This window comes from Mus pahari, chromosome 8, assembly GCF_900095145.1.
Source record: "Mus pahari chromosome 8, PAHARI_EIJ_v1.1, whole genome shotgun sequence".
Taxonomy (NCBI): domain Eukaryota; kingdom Metazoa; phylum Chordata; class Mammalia; order Rodentia; family Muridae; genus Mus; species Mus pahari.
The window spans coordinates 103405014-103413255 of record NC_034597.1 but is presented as its reverse complement, the minus strand read 5'-3'; the positions used below and the strand labels follow the sequence as shown (position 1 = coordinate 103413255).

General features: G+C 38.4%; 1 protein-coding gene and 1 pseudogene across 2 annotated transcripts in view; both read right to left on the bottom strand.

The window, feature by feature from the left end:
• Gpc5 (glypican 5) overlaps window positions 1–8242 on the bottom strand; it is a 1281045-nt gene that overhangs the window by 297165 nt on the left and 975638 nt on the right. The gene's annotated exons all lie outside the window — the stretch shown is intronic.
• Window positions 119–619, bottom strand: LOC110325690 (annotated as a pseudogene).

Here is an 8242-nt window from a genome sequence, read left to right as displayed (position 1 = left end):
ATTATTTTAAAAATGTGAATCCACTAAACCATGTAGAAATAAGTCTGCACAAACAAAACATACTTTAAACATGAAAAGGTAGAGTGTGTGAGATCTTGATTGTTCCAGCACACCTTCATTAAGCTATAGCAGCCAAGTAGTCCCTCCCTTCAGTTGGAGTGAGCCTCCTAAAGCCAGCTTCATTGCAGATCCCAACTTCTATGTTATCTTCTGTCATTTGCCCTTCAAAGCTTTCCTTTAGGGTTAAGATGGCTGCATGAATGGCATCTTCCAGTTCTAGGTCTTCATTATATCTTTTCTCAAGGAAAGTTTTCCCGTTCACATAGTTCTTTCCCATTGCTGTAGTCTTCCAGGCAAAGTAAGCTCCAGATGGATCTGACTGAAATAAATATGGTAGTCCCTCATTCCACCCACAAATAAGTAAAGAAACACCAAATGGACGAACCCCACCTGACTGTGTATACTCTTGTATCACAGATGCTACTCTCTGTTCCAACTGGGCCGTGGGAATGGGCTCCTGGTAAACAAGGTAGTATTGCTGAGCAAGTTTCCGAGCTCGGTGTACAAGTGCTCTGTAATCGGGGCCCAGGCCACTATACACCAAACCGATGGCAGAGCGCGGTTACAGCTTCTCGCCGACTACATTCAGCCCATCTGGTAAGCTTGTCCAGATTGAATATGCTTTGGCTGCTGTAGCTGGAGGGGCCCCTTCAGTGGGAATTAAAGCTGCAAATGGTGTAGTATTAGCAACTGAGAGAAGCAGAAATCCATCCTGTATGATGAAAGGAGTGTGCGCAAGGTGGAACCCATAACCAGGTAGATGCTTTTATTCCATGAATTATTTCACCAGCCCAGACTTTAGTAATGTTTAAAATAAATTATCATAGTATGTGTATCAGCAAGGCACAGGGAAAATTTTTATATTGCCAGGAATATGTTTTCAAGCTTAAATGGTAATAATTATCTTGAGACCTGGCATCTAATGAGAATTTCAAATAGGAAGGATTATGTAGTATCAGTCAAATATAAAATGTATAAGGGAAATTTCAGTCTAATAATTTGAGACTTATAATGTACCTAATCTTTCTCATTTCCTTTTGTCCTATGTTCTCTGCCATATATATATATATATATATATATATATATATATATATATATATATATATGGCTTATACTCTGCTCTAACACTATTCTGTTAACCTCAAAAAACCACATCTTGCCTAATATCCATGTGACAACATACCAGCATCTATTGCATTCATTGGTTTTATTTGATGTCTTCTCTGCATGGCAATTTTGTTCTGTTAGAACAGAAACTTTGCTTGCTTTATTTTGATAAATTCGAGCATTTTGTTCATGGGGATATAAAGTTAATCGGGACAAACAGATACATGTACAAATGAGTGAGTTCTGCATGCTCATTTAATTGAAGTCAATGGCTAATCCCCAGCCCTATATATAAGAGTCTATCTAAAGTCAAATAAAGCATAGCCTTGGGAAACGGAAGTGTGTCAATCTGAGGAATTAAACCAGGGCTTATGAAACTAGGCAATAGAAACTTACTCTTCTCATGGGAAATCAGGAATATACTCCTACTTGAAGGCTGGAGCAATGGGTGTAGGCAATGACCACCCTGCCTTTAATTAGAAGCAGTCTAAGAGTGAGTGGAAGAGCCAGTCACATTAAATTCTCTAAGGCAGATCTGTGGAGGAGCATGGGTTGACACATAAGTTACTGCACTATCTAATGCCTCACATTTCATTATTTTTAAATGAAAAATGTCAAGCTAGTCTCAATTGAGCTGTAGGGAATGATAAACATATCACCACCTCTCCTCAGGGCAATGTAATATGTGACAAAGTAATGCATTCTTCCTCCTGCGAAACAAAAGTGATCTGCCTTGGTCACTAGGAGCAGAGATCAAACACTCAGGGAATGGAAGCCTTTGTTGTTGACAGAGCAATGAATTCTGATGTGCCCTCCAAGAGTAATTTCAGATGGGGCTCTTGAACTCAGGGCATACATTAAGAGGGGCCATTAATTTATGGAAAAATTGTAATGATAGCCATCACTAAACCTAATCCATTTGTACAATTCCCTCTATATAGTATTCCCTCTCTCTCTCTCTCTCTCTCTCTCTCTCTCTCTCTCTCTCTCTCTCTCTCTCTCTCTCTCTCTCTCTGTCTCTCTGTGTGTGTGTGTTTGAGTGTGTGTGTGTGTGTGTGTGTGTTTGTGTGGTTATTTTATTTATGTACTGGTTTTCTATATATAAACTTCATAATTAAAAAGTTAAAAATGTGCAGAAACACTGGTATGTTAAAACTGGTGATCAATTTTATTTCTAACTATATCTTAATAATACTAAACATAGAGATTCTTTGTTTCTGCCACTTTCTTACCAATATTTAAACTTTTATGAAATGAATGTGATTCCTTGAGACCAAAGTAGGTTGTGGACTCCCATGAATTTTTCAGAATTCAGACGGAGTATATGCTTCTTTTGAGGGATTAATGCCAAGTTGAGTATCTGTAGTAAAGTAAAGGCAGAATGATTTCTGGTATCAATTAAAGCCTTTCAAGAAAGAAAGTCAATATTCTCTGTCATATTGTCCTATGTACTTATATCTTTATGTTCCTTACTAAGTGTTGGAATTTTGCAATAGAAAAAGGTATCTGTGAAAGGATTATGGGCTGTGGTGTTTCAATGATAAATGTTCAGCACAGGCCCATGCCTTTGCACACTTAGTCCTCAGTTGGTAGGCCTGTTGGGGAAGATTAGGAAATCTTCCCTGACATGATACATTTTTTTCCTCTGGAACTCCAATCCAAGATAAATCGTTTTCTTCTCTGAAATGAGCTTTGGTCACAAACACTTGAGTTCTGCATGCGATTTAAAAGAAGTCAATGGTCTGCTGTGTTTCTTTAATGGAGTTATTTATATCCTTCTTAAAGCACATGGTAGAGGGAGGAGGGACCTGGGAGGAGAGGAAGGAGAGGGGAAAAGGGGGGGGCAGGGACAGATATTGGAAGGGATAGGAGACAAGTATGGAGGATTAGGAAATTGAACCAGAACATGTAGCTGTGGGGGATGGGGATCTGGGACAGTCACTAGAAGGTCCCAGACTCCAGGGAAGCAAGAGGCTCCCAGGAGCCAGTGGTGATGACTTCAGCCAAAATACCCAACAAAGGGGAGATACAACCTGTAGGGACCACCTCCGGTAGATAGGCACAATCCCCAGTTAGGGAATGCAACCACTCACACATCTCAAAATGTTAAACCCGGAAATGTTCCTGTCCAAAGGAAAGGCAGGGACAAAAAGTGAAGGAAAGATCATCCAGAGATCTCCCCACCTAGGAATCCATCCCATCTGCAGACACCAAAGCCCTACACTATTGCTGATGTCAAGAGGCACTTGCTGACAGGAGCCTGGTATGGCTGTTCCCTGAAAGTTTCTACCAGCACCTGACCAATACAGATGCAGATACTTACAACCATCTGATTGAGCCCAGGGACCACAAAAGAAGAGCTATATGAAGGACTGAAGGAGCTGAAGAGGATTGCAACCCCATAAGAAGAACAATATCAACTAACTGGACCACCCAGAGTTCTCAGGGGCTAAACCACCAACCAAAGACTATACATGGAGGAAGCCAGGACTGCAAATACATATGCAGCAGAGGATGGTCTTCTCTGACATCAGTGGGAGGGGAGGGAGGCTTTATACCTGTGGTGACTATTCTTGGTTGTCACCTTGACTATATCTGGAATGAACTATGGTACAGAATGGAAGGTTCACCTATGATCTTGATCTTGAGGCTGGGAGATACAAGTGTCTAACCTGTATCTTGGCATGGAGATATTGAGGCATAATGGCTATGAATCCCAGAAGACTAAAGCAAGGAGACATGTGAGTTGAAGGTCATCTGGGACAAAGCAAATCCCAGATACAGTTATAGTGGTACACACCTATAATCTGGGCCACACCTTCTGCTGGAGACCTACATAAGGACATTGGGGGAAGAAATTTGCCTGGTTGCCTGTGCAGCTGAGCTACTGCTAGATCCTTGGACATCCATTTACAGCGTCTTCTAATTATTGTTGGAGAGTTTTGGACTAGAGACTCTAAGTCATCAACAAATTGCCTTACTATATAATTTCTAACCATAAGTTCTGTGATCTAGAGAACCCTGACTAATACAATGCCCGAGCATAGGGCTATGCTAGAAGGGTGAGGCAGAAGTGTGTGAAGGGGTGAAGGACCCTCATAGAGGCAAAGGAGAGGGCGGGGAGGGGATGGGATGGAGTGTAGTGGAGGAGCAACCAGGAAGGGGGTATCATTTGAAATGTAAACAAGTAGGATGATCAATGAAACATAACATCATGAAATGAAAATGACTTTTAAATTAAAAAAATCTTTTTGGCATCTGCAATAGTGTCTGGGTTTGGTGTTTGCTTATGGGATGGATCCCCAGGCGGTACAGTCTCTGGATGGTCATTCCTTCAGTCTCTCCTCGGAACGTTGTCTCTGTAACTCTTTCCATGGGTATTTTGATCCCTTTTCTAAGAAAGATCAAACTATCCACACCTCGATCTTCCTTCTTTTTGAGTTTCATGTGTTTTATAAATTGTATCTTGGTTATTCTGAGCTTCTGGGCTAATGCCCACTTATCAGTGAGTGCATATCATGTGTATTCTCTTGTGATTGGGTTACCTCACTCAGGATGATGTCCTCCAGATCCATCCATTTGCCTAAGAATTTCATAAATTCATTGTTTTTAATAGCTGTGGAGTATTCCATTGTGTTAATGTACCATATTTTCTGTATCCATTCCTCTATTGAGGGACATCTGGGTTCTTTCCAGCTTCTGGCTATTATAAATAAGGCTGTCATGAACATAGTGGAGCATGTGTCCTTATTACAAATTGGAGCATCTTCTGGGTATATGCCCAGGAATGGTATTACTGGATCTTCCTGTAGTACTATGTCCACTTTTCTTCGGAACTGCCAAACTCATTTACTGAGTGGTTGTACCAGCTTGCAATCCCACCAGCAGTGAAGTATACCTCTCTCTCCACTTCATCTTCAGCATCTGTTGACCCCTGAGTTTTTGATCTTAGCCATTCTGACTGGTGTGAGGTGGAATTTCAGGGTTGTTTTGATTTGCATTTCCCTGATGATTAAAGATGTTGAACATTTTTTTCAGGTGCTCTCAGCCATTTGGTATTCCTCAGTAGTGACAGGAGCCTGATATAGCTCCCTCCTGAAGGCTCTGCCAGTGTCTGGCAAATACAGAAGTGGATGCTCACAGCCAACCACTGGACAGAGCACAGGGTCCCCATTGAAAAAGGACTCAAGGAGCTGATGGGGTTTGCAGCCCCATAGGAGGAACAATAATATGAACTAACCAGTACCCCCAGAGCTCCCTGGGACTGAACTATCAATCAAAGAAAACACATGGTAGGACTCTTGGCTCTAGCTTAATACATAGCAGAGAATGGCCTAGTCGGTCATCAATGGGAGGGGAGGCCCTTGGTCTTGTGAAATTTCTATGCCCAGTATAGGGGAATGTCAAGTCCAGGAAGAAGGAGTGGGTTCGTTGGGGAGCAGGGTAAGCAGGGAGAGGAAAATAGGAAAGGGGATAACATNTGAATTGTAAATAAAGAAAATATCTAATAAAAAATTATAAAAAAAATAAAAAAGTCAATTACCAATCACAGCATCAGAAAAGAAATTACTATAAACTGAAAGCAATGATTAAATTCTGTATGATTTTACGAAGATCACAGAGGAAACTTTATGGTATTCAGAGGGATATCATCAACCATATGAGCAGGCATTGATCCTGTTTGTTTATAATATACCTGAGACAACATAGTTACAGCTATGTGGTTCTGGAAGGATTTAAGAAATTACCTCTTGTGCTGATTCCTATACTCTAGAAGGAAGGACATAGAATGATATCTGCATATGCAAAATAAAGATGGTGATAAAAATAGTCTATTTAAACTATACATTTTAGATGGAAGAGATAATGCTCCCAGCACTTCAGTATCTCCCTCTTAGGTGCACAAGTATGTTTCTATTCTTTCTGAAGCTACAATGTAAGGTTCTCTCCTATGGGATGGAAATGGGCATGCCACTGCAAGACCAGCAAATGAACAGGGAAAGACAATCAGAATGAATATTTTTATCGTTTTCCACGTATCTTTTCCTTTTTTCAGAATACTACTAGATACATTCAAGGAACACAATGACAAACTTTGAAGGAGGATTAATGGGCTCTTCGACAGGTTGTCAAGCCCCGTTTGCATGCTAACCTCAACTCACACAGGGCATTACTTGGACTCGCATGAGGAAAGCAACTAGCATCTCTTGTGTGAAGCAACTCTAATTTCATGTGTGTTTTATCATACTTCACATTTTCATATAAAGCAATGAAGTGTTTGGATAGATCCCTCACGTTGGGAACCCATACGTGTCATCACATTATTGTCAGTTTGTTATTGGCACTTAATGCTCAATGAACTACCTGCTTATTTTCCAATGGAATGAACTAATTTAGAAAATAGTTTTGTTATCTTTATTTATTTATGAGTTAAATCTTCTCTCACTTATAAGCAATACTTAAAGTTGGTGACTCCAGCTGAGACTTTTGATGGGAATTTCTCTGGCAGGATTTTGAAGGGCAGTGAGTCGTTCCGCAGATTGCGTAGTTGACAGATCTACACCTGTATTATATAACCTGGAAAGGTTAATTTTATTTTCAATGTATTTTATCACTTCCTTAATTGTTTTTGATGGTTTATCATCATTAATTTTATTATTGTTATAATATTATTTGTAAATATTAGGCCTAAAATAATATTTTGATAAAACATTACACAATATGTTATATTGCAATGTGTGAATTTATGTGTGTGCCTTGATACCTGAGCATAATTTTCTTTTGCTGTGGACAATTAGAGATATTCTATAACATTGCACTAAAGGTCATCTTATTTTCATAAGTTTAATTTACTTAGGAGTCATACTAATTTCTATATTAAATTCATACTAATGATTGATTTGAGATCCCATGAACTAATGATTTGAACTATTGATCTAAAGGTAAAATCTAACAAAATTTATTAAATCAATATCATATATTTTTATATTAATATTCTTATAAATTGAGCTTATGTTCACTTACCAAATACTCAGAAAAGCAAAATTCCTTTGATCTTTGAATGTCTTACTTGAAAGAGAACATGCAAGTGTAATTGGTTCTGGGTAATTTGTATTCCTTTAGTGTAAAAGAGATTAAGATGGTGAAGTAAAAATTTAATACATCCTATTTAGACTAATGTTGACTTCACTAGGTCTTCACAGTTACCACCATGCAAAGGGCATGATTCGCAAGCTTTGAGATAACTAATAAGTGCTCACTGCTTTCAAGAAAATAGCTAATCTGTCCCTATTTTATAAAAGTTTTATAAAACATGGGTACCCTATTAAGAACGGATTATTTTAATGACATACTTGAAACACTCTAAAATATTTTCAATTTTTAAACTGCTTCTGGCTAACAAATGCTTATCACATTAGAACAAGAGAGAATGCCCAAATTAATTTGTTGATACACAAATTCAACTGAATAGCTCTTTGCCTTCTCCATGCAATTAGAAACTTAACATTGGTCATAAATGCAGTAACAATGGGATCAAGGTTTTTCAATTTGATCACTTCCTTTGTAATCCCACCTTTCATGTTGAATCATTTGTTCCCAATCTTCTTGATTTTGTATTTAGAGCATAAACTTTAATATTTAAGCATGGTACCACCACTACTGATGACTGATTGATGAGTTTATAACCGTCTAATTCTGTCTCAGGATTATCATCAGCAAGGCTTTAACACAGGAGACTTTTGGGGAGATACTTTCATATGCAAACCTAAACAAACATCATATGGTGTCCTTTAATATTTAAATTGTTGTGAGGTTAGGGGCTAAAGAGTTTTAAATAATTAAAGTGGCAAATGGCAGTCACATCCCCAAAGTGTAAATGTCTATGCATTTTACCTAGGTCATAATCCATAGATTTGGTTAACAAAATCAGCATTTGTTTTCAAATTATATAAAATATTTAATGAACGTGAATTATGTTTGAAAACTTACATAGAGGTAAAAAAAATCTGAGAGAGGTATATAAAGGTGAGGTATGCAAGTGTTAAAGGATTTATTTTTTATGTAATAGATTTAT